Below are 14,141 nucleotides of genomic sequence, written 5' to 3'. Positions count from 1 at the left end.
TAAAATTTTGAGAAGATTTTCTAAAAACTAAAATTTTGACAAAATTTTCTAATGAAATAAAATTTTGACAAAATTTCCTAATGAAATAAAATTTTGACAAACTTTTCAACAAATTTTTCTAAAGAAAAAAATTGACAAAATTTCCTATGGAAATAAAATTTTAACAAAATTTTCTAAAAAAATAAAATTTTGACAAAATTTTCTACAGAAATAAAATTTTAACAAAATTTTCTAAAAAAATAAAATTTTGACAAAATTTTCTAAAGAAATAACATTTTGACAAAATTTTCTATAGAAGTAAAATTTTGACAAACTTTTCTATAGAAATAAAATTTTGAAAAATTTTTCTAAAGAAAAAAAAAATGACAAAATTTCTTATGGAAATAAAATTTTAACAACATTTTCTGTAGAAATAAAATTTTGACAAAAGTTTCTGAAGAAATAAAATTTTGACAAAATGTTCTGTAGAAATAAAATTTTGACCAAATTTTCTGTAGAAATAAAATTTTGACCAAATTTTCTATAGACATAAAATTTTGACAAAATTTTCTATAGAAATAAAATTTTGTCAAAATGTTCTGTAGAAATAAAATTTTGACCAAATTTTCAATAGAAATGACATTTAAACAAAATTTTGTATGGAAATAAAATTTTGACAAAATTTTCTATATAAATAAAATTTTGATAAAATTTTCTATGGAAATAAAATTTTGACAAAATTTTCTATAGAAATAAAATTTTGACAAAATTTCGTATGGAAATAAAATTTTGACAAAAATTCCTATGGAAATAAAATTTTGACAAAATTTCCTATGGAAAAAAAAATTTGACAAAACTTTCTATAGAAATAAAATTTTGACCAAATTTTCTATAGCATTCAAATTTTGACAAAATTTTCAATAGAAATAACATTTTGACAAAATTTTCAATAGAAATAACATTCTGACAAAATTTGTTATGGAAATAAAATTTTGATAACATTTTTTATTTAAATAAAATTTTGACAAAATTTGTTATGGAAATAAAAATTGATAAAATTTTCAATAGAAATAGGTTAGGTTAGGTGGCAGCCCGATGTATCAGGCTCACTTAGACTATTCAGTCCATTGTGATACCACATTGGTGAACTTCTCCCAATGACAAGGGACCTCCTTTTTATAGCCGAGTCCGAACGGCGTTCCACATTGCAGTGAAACCACTTAGAGAAGCTTTGAAACCCTCAGAAATGTCACCAGCATTACTGAGGTGGGATAATCCACCGCTGAAAGACTTTTTGGTGTTCTGTCGAAGAGGGAATCGAACCCACGACCTTGTGTATGCAAGGCGGCCATGCCAACCATTGCACCACGGTGGCTCCCTAGTTCAATAGAAATACAATTTTGACAAAATTTGTTATGGAAATAAGAATTGATAAAATTTTCAATAGAAATAACATTTTGACAAAATTTTCTATAGAAATAAAATTTTGACAAAATTTTCTATAGAAATAAAATTTTGACAAAATTTTCTATAGAAATAAAATTTTGACAAAATTTCGTATGGAAATAAAATTTTGACAAAATTTTCGGTAGAAATAAAATTTTGACAAAATTTCCTATGGAAATAAAATTTTTACAAAATTTTCTATAGAAATGAAAGTTTGACAAAATTTTCTGTGGAAATAATATTTTGACAAAATGTTCTATAGGAATAACATTTTGACAAAATTTCTTATGGAAATAAAATTTTTTATAGAAATAAAATTTTGACAAAATTTTCTATAGAAATAAAATTTTGACAACATTTTCAATAGAAATAACATTTTGACAAAATTTTCAATGGAAATAAAATTTTGATAAAATATTCTAAAAAATAAAATTTTGACAAAATTTCTTATGGAAATAAAAATTGATAAAATTTTCAATAGACATAAAATTTTGACAACATTTTCAATAGAAATAACCTTTTGACAAAATTTTCAATAAACATAAAATGTTGACAAAATTTTCTATAGAAATCAATTTTTGACAAGATTTTATTTCTATAGAAAATTTTGTCAAAAATTTCTGTAGGAATAAAATTTTGACAAAAATTTCTGTAGAAATAAAATTTTGACAAAAATTTCTGTAGAAATAAAATTTTGATAAATTTTTCTATAGAAATAAAATGTTAGCCAAATATTTTATAGCAATCAAATTTTGACAAAAGTTTCTACAGAAATAAAATTTTGACAAAATTTCGTATGGAAATAAAATTTTGAAAAAATTTTCAGTAGAAATAAAATTTTGACAAAATTTCTTATGGAAATAAAATTTTGACAAAATTTTCTATAGAAATAAAATTTTGGCAAAATTTTCTATAGAAATAATATTTTGGCAAAATTTTCTATAGAAATAAAATTTTGACAAAATTTTATTTCTATAGGGCTTTGCCCAAATAAATTTGACAAACATTCTTTTCCTCTGTTGGTTAAGCTACACTTGTAGTTTAGTCAATGTATGGTTTTAAGCTGCAATAAAAAACAACAACAATGCTTAAAGAACAAAACCAACAATAACAAAACAAAACAAATGGAAAAAGAAGAGGAGGCACGCTCAAAATAAACCCAGCCATGTGAATTCAAATCGAGGATTTGACAGTGGCATAGGAAAAGAGATATGTTTGTTTCGAATTTATTTCGGCATAAGCCGGCTATCAATGTAAAACCTTTTTTCGGAGGGTTCAAGTGTGGTTTTTGTTGGGTTTAATAAACTGCCTGAATTTATTCTGATAATTGGTTGATAGTTTTGCTGCAAGTAGAGGATGCTGATGAGGAATGTGGTAATTCCGAAACGTGCGTCCATCCAACCATCTTGCAGTCTATAGGGCTTTGCCCAAATAAATTTGACAAACATTCTTTTCCTCTGTTGGTTAAGCTACACTTGTAGTATGGTTTTAAGCTGCAATAAAAAACAACAACAAATTTTCTATAGAAATAAAATTTTGACCAAATTTTCTGTGGAAATACAATTTTGACAAAACTTTCTATAGAAATAACATTTTAACAAAATTTCTTATGGAAATAAAATTTTGATAAAATTTCTTATGGAAATAAAAATTGATAAAATTTTCAATAGAAATAACATTTTGACAAAAATTTCAATGGAAACAAAATTTTGATAAAATATTCTAAAAAATAAAATTTGACAAAATTTCTTATGGAAATAAAAATTGATAAAATTTTCAATAGACATAAAATTTTGACAAAATTTTCTATAGAAATAAAATTTTGACAACATTTTCAATAGAAATAACCTTTTGACAAAATTTTCTATAGAAATAAAATTTTGACAACATTTTCAATAGAAATAACCTTTTGACAAAATTTTCAATAAACATAAAATGTTGACAAAATTTTCTATAGAAATAAAATTTTGACAAGATTTTATTTCTATAGAAAATTTTGTCAAAAATTTCTGTAGAAATAAAATTTAGACAAAAATTTTGACAAAAATTTCTGTAGAAATAAAATTTTGATAAATTTTTCTATAGAAATAAAATGTTAACCAAATACTTTATAGCAATCAAATTTTGACAAAAGTTTCTAAAAAAATAAAATTTTGACAAAATTTTCTATGGAAATAAAATTTTGACAAAATTTCGTACGGAAATAAAATTTTGACAAAATTTCGTATGGAAATAAAATTTTGACAAAATTTTCAGTAGAAATACAATTTTGACAAAATTTCTTATGGAAATAAAATTTTGACAAAATTTTCTATAGAAATAAAATTTTGACAAAATTTTCTATAGAAATAAAATTTTGACCAAATGTTCCATAGAAATAAAATTTTGACAAAATTTCTTATGGAAATAAAATTTTGATAAAATTTCTTATGGAAATAAAAATTGAAAAAATTTTCTATAGAAATAACATTTTGACAAAATTTTTTATGGAAATAAATTTTTTTATAGAAATAAAATTTTGACAAAATTTTCTATAAAAATAAAATTTTGACAAAATTTTCTATAAAAATAAAATTTTGACAAAATTTTCTATAGAAGTAACATTTTGACAAAATTTTCAATGGAAATAAAATTTTGATAAAATTTTCCAAAAAATTAAATTTTGACAAAATTTTTCATGGAAATAAAAAGTGATAAAATTTTCATAGACATAAAATTTTGACAAAATTTTCTATAGAAATTAAATTTTGACAAAATTTTCTATAGAAATAAAATTTTGACAACATTTTCAATAGAACTACCATTTTGACAAAATTTTCAATAGACATAAAATGTTGACAAAATTTTCTATAGAAATAAAAATTTTGACAAAATGTTCAATTGAAATAACATTTGACAAAATTTCTTATGGAAATAAAATTTTGACAAGATTTTATTTCTATAGAAAATTTTGTCAAAAATTTCTGTAGAAATAAAATTTAGACAAAAATTTTGGCAAAAATTTCTGTAGAAATAAAATTTTGATAAATTTTTCTATAGAAATAAAATGTTAACCAAATACTTTATAGCAATCAAATTTTGACAAAAGTTTCTAAAAAAATAAAATTTTGACAAAATTTTCTATGGAAATAAAATTTTGACAAAATTTCGTACGGAAATAAAATTTTGACAAAATTTCGTATGGAAATAAAATTTTGACAAAATTTTCAGTAGAAATACAATTTTGACAAAATTTCTTATGGAAATAAAATTTTGACAAAATTTTCTATAGAAATAAAATTTTGACAAAATTTTCTATAGAAATAAAATTTTGACCAAATGTTCTATAGAAATAAAATTTTGACAAAATTTCTTATGGAAATAAAATTTTGATAAAATTTCTTATGGAAATAAAAATTGATAAAATTTTCTATAGAAATAACATTTTGACAAAATTTCTTATGGAAATAAAATTTTTTATAGAAATTGGAAAGAAACAAATATTAGTTCCTACCAAAATAATTTGATTAAAAATTTCAAATAAGACATTTTTAATTTTGGTAGAATTTTGGTAAAATTTTCTTCAAATCTTGGTAGAATTTTTTTGGCAGGAGTAACGACCGTGGTCACAACACTGAATACATATGATCGAAAATTTATGTAAAATTTCGTTTCGGTAGAATATATTTTTTCTTTGGTGTGTCTACAAAATGTCATTGCCATGCATGGTGTGAGGATCTTTTGCTTCTTCCACTGTATTATCCGGCTCGTGCACCACCGTGGTGCAATGGTTAGCATGCCCGCCTTGCATACACAAGGTCGTGGGTTCGATTCCTGCTTCGACCGAACACCAAAAAGTTTTTCAGCGGTGGATTATCCCATCTCAGTAATGCTGGTGACATTTCTGAGGATTTCAAAGCTGCTCTAAGTGGTTTCACTGCAATGTGGAACGCCGTTCGGACTCGGCTATAAAAAGGAGGTCCCTTATCATTGAGCTTAACATGGAATCGGGCAGCACTCAGTGATAAGAGAGAAGTTCACCAATGTGGTATCACAATGGGCTGAATAGTCTAAGTAAGCCTGATACATCGGGCTTACTTAGACTACCTAACCTAACCTAACCTACTAACTATCACCTTTTCCGTTTAATATTAAACCAAATAAAGTGTATCTGACCAAACCAGTATAGGTCCACCTAGCTGTCTTACAATCACGCTGCATCTTTCATTAAAGGAGCTATTGGTCTGAAACTTAGTACAGATTCGTTTTGCGTTTGCAAGTATGTCTAATTCGAAGATAGGTTCGCGTATTTATTATTATATAGACCCACACTCCATTTGAAATATTTCATTTCATTTCATTATATACCGAGAAAATATTGTCGTAAGCACAAATAGAACAAGAACAAATTAAAAATTAATTGGATGAATGAATTTCATGATTGAAAACAAAAAAAAAAAAAATTTTTGTGTCTATGTTTGGGATATCAGAGTTTGTAAAACAGTTTAGGGGGAAATTTCTAAAATTAACCTACATTTTCCAATATTTCCTGCTGGCTTCATTTTTTATTCTTTTTGGGTGCATATCCGGATTTTCAAGGATGCTGAGACCTACAATTATGGAATATAGTTCAAATTTCTCTGATCTGAGGGCATGGAAGATGTTTGTGCTTTATCTAGTCTGCACAAGGCATTCCCTATATGGGAATCTAGAGTATCCTTTTTTTGTTTTTTTTTTTTTTTTTGTTTTTATTTGTAAAGAATTTCAATCGAAGAGTTTAATAATTGAATTTTTGTTCACTCAGCCTTTCCGTGAAGCAAGATCATTTGTCTTTGCTGTTGATACAATCTACAATTAATTAATGTAAAATGGAAGCAAATGTCAAGTTAAATTTACTTTTCAATAACAAGATATTAATATTCTTAGAATAGTGTCCTATCTCTATTCGAAAAACAAGCCTTTTAAAAACGAGAAAGCTTTTAATCCTTTTTTTTTCTTAGTAAGCATATACCATGAAATGAAATAGACGCAAAAAACTGAAAAGATTTAGACAGAAAAATAAACAAAATATGCCGAACTAGAAAGATCCTACCAAGGAAAAAGAAAGATATATGATTTTTTTCTTATGTCCTTCAATAAAAAAAAACTTGGCCTGCACATTGACAAGCCCATTGATTGAGGCGTACAAAAAAGGGTGCTGTGTAGATTTACTTATGGCAAGGCAAACAAACCAACAAAACAAAAACAACACAACAGGCCTACACCCTTTTGTGGATGTCCTAACAGTTTTTGCCTAAAAATCAAAAGAATATACGAAAGAAATGCGTATAGAACCAAAACTTCCTGATTGAAAACCAAAAAAAAATTGGGAGCCTATAAAAGGAGTAAAGGAAGATATCCTTCGAAGGCAAATACACTTAAAACTTGGGGAAAACAAGCCACGCCTTTTATAAGGTAATCTAGAATACACACACACACACTCATATATATGTATATGTTTATGCATTTATATCTTATACGCATTTATGCTATATATACATGTTATACGCCATGTCATTTCTAAGAAGCAACAACAACGTCATGGTCTAGAAATATGGGCCTCTTGGTTGGAAAAAGTTTCTTTGGAATTGTTTTTGTGTGCCATGTTGTTGATGTTTTTGTTTTTTTTTGCTTCACGAAGAAGTAGCGAGTTTGTCTGGCTATAAAGCTCCCCCCACCCCCAAAATTCTTAATATGTATATTTCTTAACAAACAAGAAGAGAGTTCAAATTTCTCTTTTTGATTATAACGGGCCCCAATGCTGTATAGGGAATCAAATTCTCTTACATTTATATGTCCCCTCAATATGCAAAGAGTCTTCATAAAGATTTTGCTTTTTTTCATTCTCTTGCTTACTAGTACTCCTTACTAAGTATGAGTGTGGTTAGCAAAAAAAAACACAAGCAACAATAATAATAATTCGTATCCCAAAGCAGGCCATCTCCAACCATACCAAAGAGAACACATTTCCATTTGAATTTGCTTTATTTCGTGTATGTAGGCATGTGTGTGGCCATAGTCAAAGAGGTGGAGCTTAAGTTTTTTGTTTGTGGCCATTGTTTAGTGTTTTGTTGTTGTGTGCTGTGGGAGTGGGGTAAGGTATATCGGAGCCCATTGAGACTCTCGCATGGGACAATAAGAGTCATTCGAGTGAGTGTGTGTAGATTTAGAAAAAAAAACAACGAAGGGGAAGAACTAAAAGCATTTCGTGTGTTTGTATATACAACAACGAAGGCCAGTAAAACATTCATAGTCGGCACTAGCTATAGCTAGTGAGTGAATGTGTGTAACGCATGCACAAAGCACGTGATTCGTGTCAACAGACGAAAAAAACGTTGAATAGAAGGGGCCGGAAAAAATTCCATGCCATCAAACAATAACAATGTGCATAGCCATACTCATCCACACACACAATAGTACTCATACGCATATTCATTCAAATAAAGGCTGAACTATGACTCGATTTATACCATACGTATACTTTATATATATATATAAATTATATGTAGAGATGTTTAAGTTTTATCATCATCATCATAGATATAAAAATAAATGCGAATACATATACACAAAAATATATTTTTGTTGTTCTATTTATAAAAACGAATAGATTGCCTTCTATATATGTAAGTAGCAATGTAAAATATGTTTGGCCCCTAGAAATGTGTGTCGGCATGTGTGTGTATGTAGATTTTTTTCCTCAATAGATTTAAATACATATAGGAAGTATTTATTCCATCCACAATGTCACATGATATTGTGATTGCTTTCATGAGCTGGGGCATTGTGTGATGTAGGTGTGTGTGTGCGTATATGTTTTGATATTGTTGCAGCCCCCTTATTTGTCATTGGTAGATGAAATCAAAACTATATATTGTTGTTGTATTTTTTAGCCTATGCAGAGAAGCTCCTTGGCTATTTTTTTATTTATTTTATTTATTGGTGTTTTCTTCATTTATATTTTTTTAATCTTAATATGAACTACATAATTAAATAAAGTGAAACATTTTGTTTGTCTCTCCTTCTTGAGATAGTTTTTTTGTAACTCAATTTTACGCACTTTACTTCCATTATCAACAGAATCCTTTTAATGGTTCCATTTGTCCTAGGAATATTTATTATGGACTAAAAGGATAATGTCAACAAAATCTAAACAGAATTTTTTATTGGGAGCGAAAATTACACCCAGATATGGAATATGATCACATGCTAGAGTAAAACGTTATTTTAGGACGGTAGACGTGTAACTTGTGTGTCGCAACCATGGCTAGGTTAGGTGGCAGCCCCATGTATCAGGCTCACTTAGACTATTCAGTCCCTTGTGATACCACATTGGTGAACTTCTCTCTTATCACTGAGTGCTGCCCGATTCCATGTTAAGCTCAATGACAAGGGACCTCCTTTTCATAGCCGAGTCCGACCGGCGTTCCACATTGCAGTGAAACCACTTAGAGAAGCTTTGAAACCCTCAGAAATGTCACCAGTATTACTGAGGTGGGATAATCCACCGCTGAAAAAACTTTTTGGTGTTCGGCCGAAGCAGGAATCGAACCCACGACTTTGTGTAAATATGCAAGGCGGGCATGCTAACCATTGCATCACGGTGGCAACCAAGCTATTATGTTTATAATTTCGACTACCATTTTATGTTTGGCTCGAAAACAAAATTTTTGGGGAAAAAATATTGTTTACTCTCCATTCAAAAATAACATGACAAAATTTTCTATAGAAATAAAAGTTTGGCAAAATTTTTAATAGAATTAAAATGTTGACAACATTTTCTGCGACATTTTCTATAGAAGTAAAATTGTGGCAACATTTTCTATAGAAACAAAATTTTTCAAAAAATAGAAATGAAAAAATGAACTAAAATTTTAATAAAGTTTTCTACAGAAATAAAAATTTGTCATAATTTTCTATTGAAAATAGATAGAAGTTTTGACAAAAATTTCTATAAAGATAAAATTTTGACAAAATTTTCTAATGAACTAAAATTTTAATAAAATTTTCTATAGAAATAAAAATTTGTCAAGTTTTCTATAGAAATAATAGTTTGACAAAATTTTTAAAGAAATTAAATTTTTGACAAACTTTTCTAAAGAAAAAAAAATTGACAAAATTTCCTATGGCAATAAAATTTTAACAAAATTGTCTATAGAAATAAAATTTTGACAAATGTTTCTAAAGAAATAAAATTTTGACAAAATTTTCTATGGAAATAAAGTTTTGACAAAATTTTGTATGGAAATAAAATTTTGACACAATTTTTTAAAAAAATAAAATTTTGACAAAAATTTCTAAAGAAATAAAATTTTGACAAAATTTCGTATGGAAAAAAAATTTAGACAAAATTTTCTATAGAAATAAAATTTTGACAAAATTCTATAGAAAAATTTTGACAAATTTTTTCTACAAATAAAATTTTGACAAAATTCTATAGAAATAAAGTTTTGACAAATTTTTTATAGAAATAAAATTTTGACAAAATTCTATAGAAATAAAATTTTGACAAAATTTTCTATAGAAATAAAATTTTAACAAAATTTTCCATAGAAATAAAATTTTGACAAAATTTTCTATAGAAATAAAAGTTTGACAAAAATTTCTATAGAAAAAAAAACTTTTAACAAATTTTTCTATAGAAATAAAATTTTAACAAAATTCTATAGAAATAAAACTTTGACAAAATTTTCTATAGAAACAAAATTGTGACAAAACTTTCTATAGAAATAAAATCTTGACAAAATCTTCTATTGAAATAAAATTTTGACAAATTCTCTGTTGAAATAAAATTTTGACAAAATTTTCTACAAAAATAAAATTTTAACAAAATTCTATAGAAAAAAATTTTGTCAAAATTTACTATAGAAATAAAATTTTGACAAAATTTTCTACAAAAATAAAATTTTAACAAAATTCTCTAGAAACATTTTGAAATTTTTTTCTATAGAAAAAAATTTTACAAAATTCTATAGAAATAAAATTTTGACAAATTTTGCTATAGAAATAAAATTTGAAAAAAAATTTTCTATAGAAATAAAATTTTGACAAAATTTTCTACATAATAGAAAAAAATTTTTTCTACAAAAATAAAATTTTAACAAAATTCTATAGAAACATTTTGAAAAATTTTTCGATAGAAAAAATTTTTTACAAAATTCTATAGAAAAAAAAATTACAAAATTCTATAGAAATAAAATTTTGACAAATTTTTCTATAGAAAAAACTTTTGACAAAATTTTCTATAGAAACAAAATTGTGAAAAATTTTCTATAGAAATAAAATTTTAACAAAATTTTCTATAAAAATAAAATTTTGACAACATTTTCTACAGAAATAAAATTTTGACAAAATTTTTTATAGAAATAGAATTGTTACTAAATTTTTTATAGAAATAGAATTTTAACAAAATTTTCTATAGAAACAAAATTGTGACAAAATTTTCTATAGAAATAAAATTGTAACAATATTCTATAGAAAAAAATTTTGTCAAAATTTACTATAGAAATAAAATTTTGACAAAATTTTCTACAAAAATAAAATTTTAACAAAATTCTATAGAAACATTTTGACACATTTTTCTATAGAAAAAAAAAACAAAATTTTGTAAAAAAATTTTTACAAAATGTTCTATAGGAATAAAAATTTGACAAAATTTTCTTTAAAAATAAAAATTTGACAAAATTTTCTACGGAAATAAAAATTTGACGAAATTTTCTATAGAAGTAAAATTGTGATAACATTTTCTAAAGAAATTTTTACAATATTTTCAAAACTTTTTTTTAACTTTTAAATGATTTTAATTTAATTTGGGAAAATGGTACGCTGGTACGACTTTTGCTCCAATTTTGGAAAAATGTTGGCCAAAATAAAAATAATATGCGGCAAAATTCTATAGAAATAAAGTTTTGACAAATTTTTTATAGAAATAAAATTTTGACAAAATTCTATAGAAATAAAACAGAGTGTGAAGCTGTGTACACCAGAACAAATCCTTGAAAACGGTTTTGACGAAGTCAACCGAAATATTGGAAATAAAAATAAAAGAAAAACATCATATCTACGTTTTTTAATCGACCTATAGCCGAAACTATGAAAAATAATTCTTAGAAATAAAATTTTGCCAAAATTTTCTACAAAAATAAAATTTTAACACAATTCTATAGAAATAAAATTTTGACAAAATTTTCTATAGAAATAAAATTTTGACAAAATTTTCTGTAGAAATAAAAATTTGACATAATTTTCTAAGAAAAAAAATTTTGACAAAATTTTCTATAGAATTAAAATTTTTTTTTTCTACAGAAATAAAAATTTGTCAAAATTTTCTATAGAAATAAACTTTTGGCAAAAATGTTGAGAAAAATAAATATTTGACAAAATTTTCTATAAAAATAAAATTTTAACAAAATTTTCTATAGAAATAAAAGCTTGACAAATTTTTCTATAGAGACAAGATTTTGACAAAACATTCTATAGAGACAAAATTTTGACAAATTTTTCTATAGATTTAAAATTTTGACAAAATTTTCTATAGAAATAAAAATTTTCAAAATTTTTTATAGAAATAAAATTTTGACAAAATTTTTTATAGAAATAGAATTTTTGAAAAATTTTTTTAAAAATAAAATGTTGACAAAATTTTCGATAAAAATAAAATTTTGACAAAATTTTCTATGGAATTAAAATTTTGACATTTGCTACAGAAATAAAAATTTGACGAAGTTTTCTATAGAAGTAAAATTGTGACAAAATTTTTATAGAAATAAAATTTTGCAAAAAATTTGCTATTCAAAATTTTCTAATGAACTAAAAGTTTAATAAAGTTTTCTACATAAATAAAAATTTGTTAAAATTTTCTATAGAAATGAAGTTTTGACAAAAATACCTATAGAAATAAAATTTTGACAAAATTTTCTAATGAACTAAAATTTTAATAAAGTTGTCTACGGAAATAAAAATTTATCAAGTTTTCTATAGAAATAAAAATTTGACAAGTTTTCTATAGAAATAATAGTTTGGCAAAATTTTCTATAAAAATGGAATTTTGACAACATTTTCTATAGAAATAAAATTTTGACAAAAATTTCTATAGAAATAAAATTTTGACAAAATTTTCTATAAAAATACAATTTTGACAAAATTTTCAATAAAAATAGAATTTTGACAACATTTTCTATAGAAATAAAATTTTGGCAAAATTTTTTATAGAAATAAAATTTCGACAAAAATTTTTTATAGAAATAAAATTTCGACAAAAATTTCTACAGAAATAAAATTTTGACAAAATTTTCTATAGAAATAAAAGTTTGACAAAATTTTCTATAGAAACAAAATTTTGACAAATTTTTCTATAGAAATAAAATTTTAACAAAATTCTATAGAAATAATATTTTTTATAGAAATAAAATTTTGACAAAATTTTCTGCAAAAATAAAATTTTCACAAAATTCTATAGGAATAAAATTTTTCTATAGGAAAAAAATTGTGACAAACTTTTCTGTAGAAACAAAATTTTGACAAAATAAAGGGTGATTTGTTAAGAGCTTGATAACTTTTTTTTTAAAAAAAACGCATAAAATTTGCAAAATCTCATCGGTTCTTTATTTGAAACGTTAGATTGGTCCATGACATTTACTTTTTGAAGATAATTTCATTTAAATGTTGACCGCGGCTGCGTCTTAGGTGGTCCATTCGGAAAGTCCAATTTTGGGCAACTTTTTCGAGCATTTCGGCCGGAATAGCCCGAATTTCTTCGGAAATGTTGTCTTCCAAAGCTGGAATAGTTGCTGGCTTATTTCTGTAGACTTTAGACTTGACGTAGCCCCACAAAAAATAGTCTAAAGGCGTCAAATCGCATGATCTTGGTGGCCAACTTACCGGTCCATTTCTTGAGATGAATTGTTCTCCGAAGTTTTCCCTCAAAATGGCCATAGAATCGCGAGCTGTGTGGCATGTAGCGCCATCTTGTTGAAACCACATGTCAACCAAGTTCAGTTCTTCCATTTTTGGCAACAAAAAGTTTGTTATCATCGAACGATAGCGATCGCCATTCACCGTAACGTTGCGTCCAACAGCATCTTTGAAAAAATACGGTCCAATGATTCCACCAGCGTACAAACCACACCAAACAGTGCATTTTTCGGGATGCATGGGCAGTTCTTGAACGGCTTCTGGTTGCTCTTTACTCCAAATGCGGCAATTTTGCTTATTTACGTAGCCATTCAACCAGAAATGAGCCTCATCGCTGAACAAAATTTGTCGATAAAAAAGCGGATTTTCTGCCAACTTTTCTAGGGCCCATTCACTGAAAATTCGACGTTGTGGCTCGTTAGTAAGTCTATTCATGATGAAATGTCAAAGCATACTGAGCATCTTTCTCTTTGACACCATGTCTGAAATCCCACGTGATCTGTCAAATACTAATGCATGAAAATCCTAACCTCAAAAGAATCACCCTTTACTATAGAAATAAAATTTTCTACAAAAATAAAATTTTAACAAAAGTCTACAGCAATAAGATTTTGAGAAAATTTTCTATAGAAATTAAATTTTGACAAAATTGTCTATAAAAATAAAATTTTGACAAAATTTTCTATAGAATTAAAATTTTGACAATATTTTCTACAGAAATAAAAATTTGACGACATTTTCTATAGAAATAAAATTTGGACAAAATTTTTTATAGAGATAAAATT

The sequence above is a fragment of the Haematobia irritans genome, chromosome 4 (assembly GCF_050003625.1).
Source record: "Haematobia irritans isolate KBUSLIRL chromosome 4, ASM5000362v1, whole genome shotgun sequence".
Taxonomy (NCBI): Eukaryota; Metazoa; Arthropoda; class Insecta; order Diptera; family Muscidae; genus Haematobia; species Haematobia irritans.
This window is presented reverse-complemented; position numbering follows the sequence as displayed.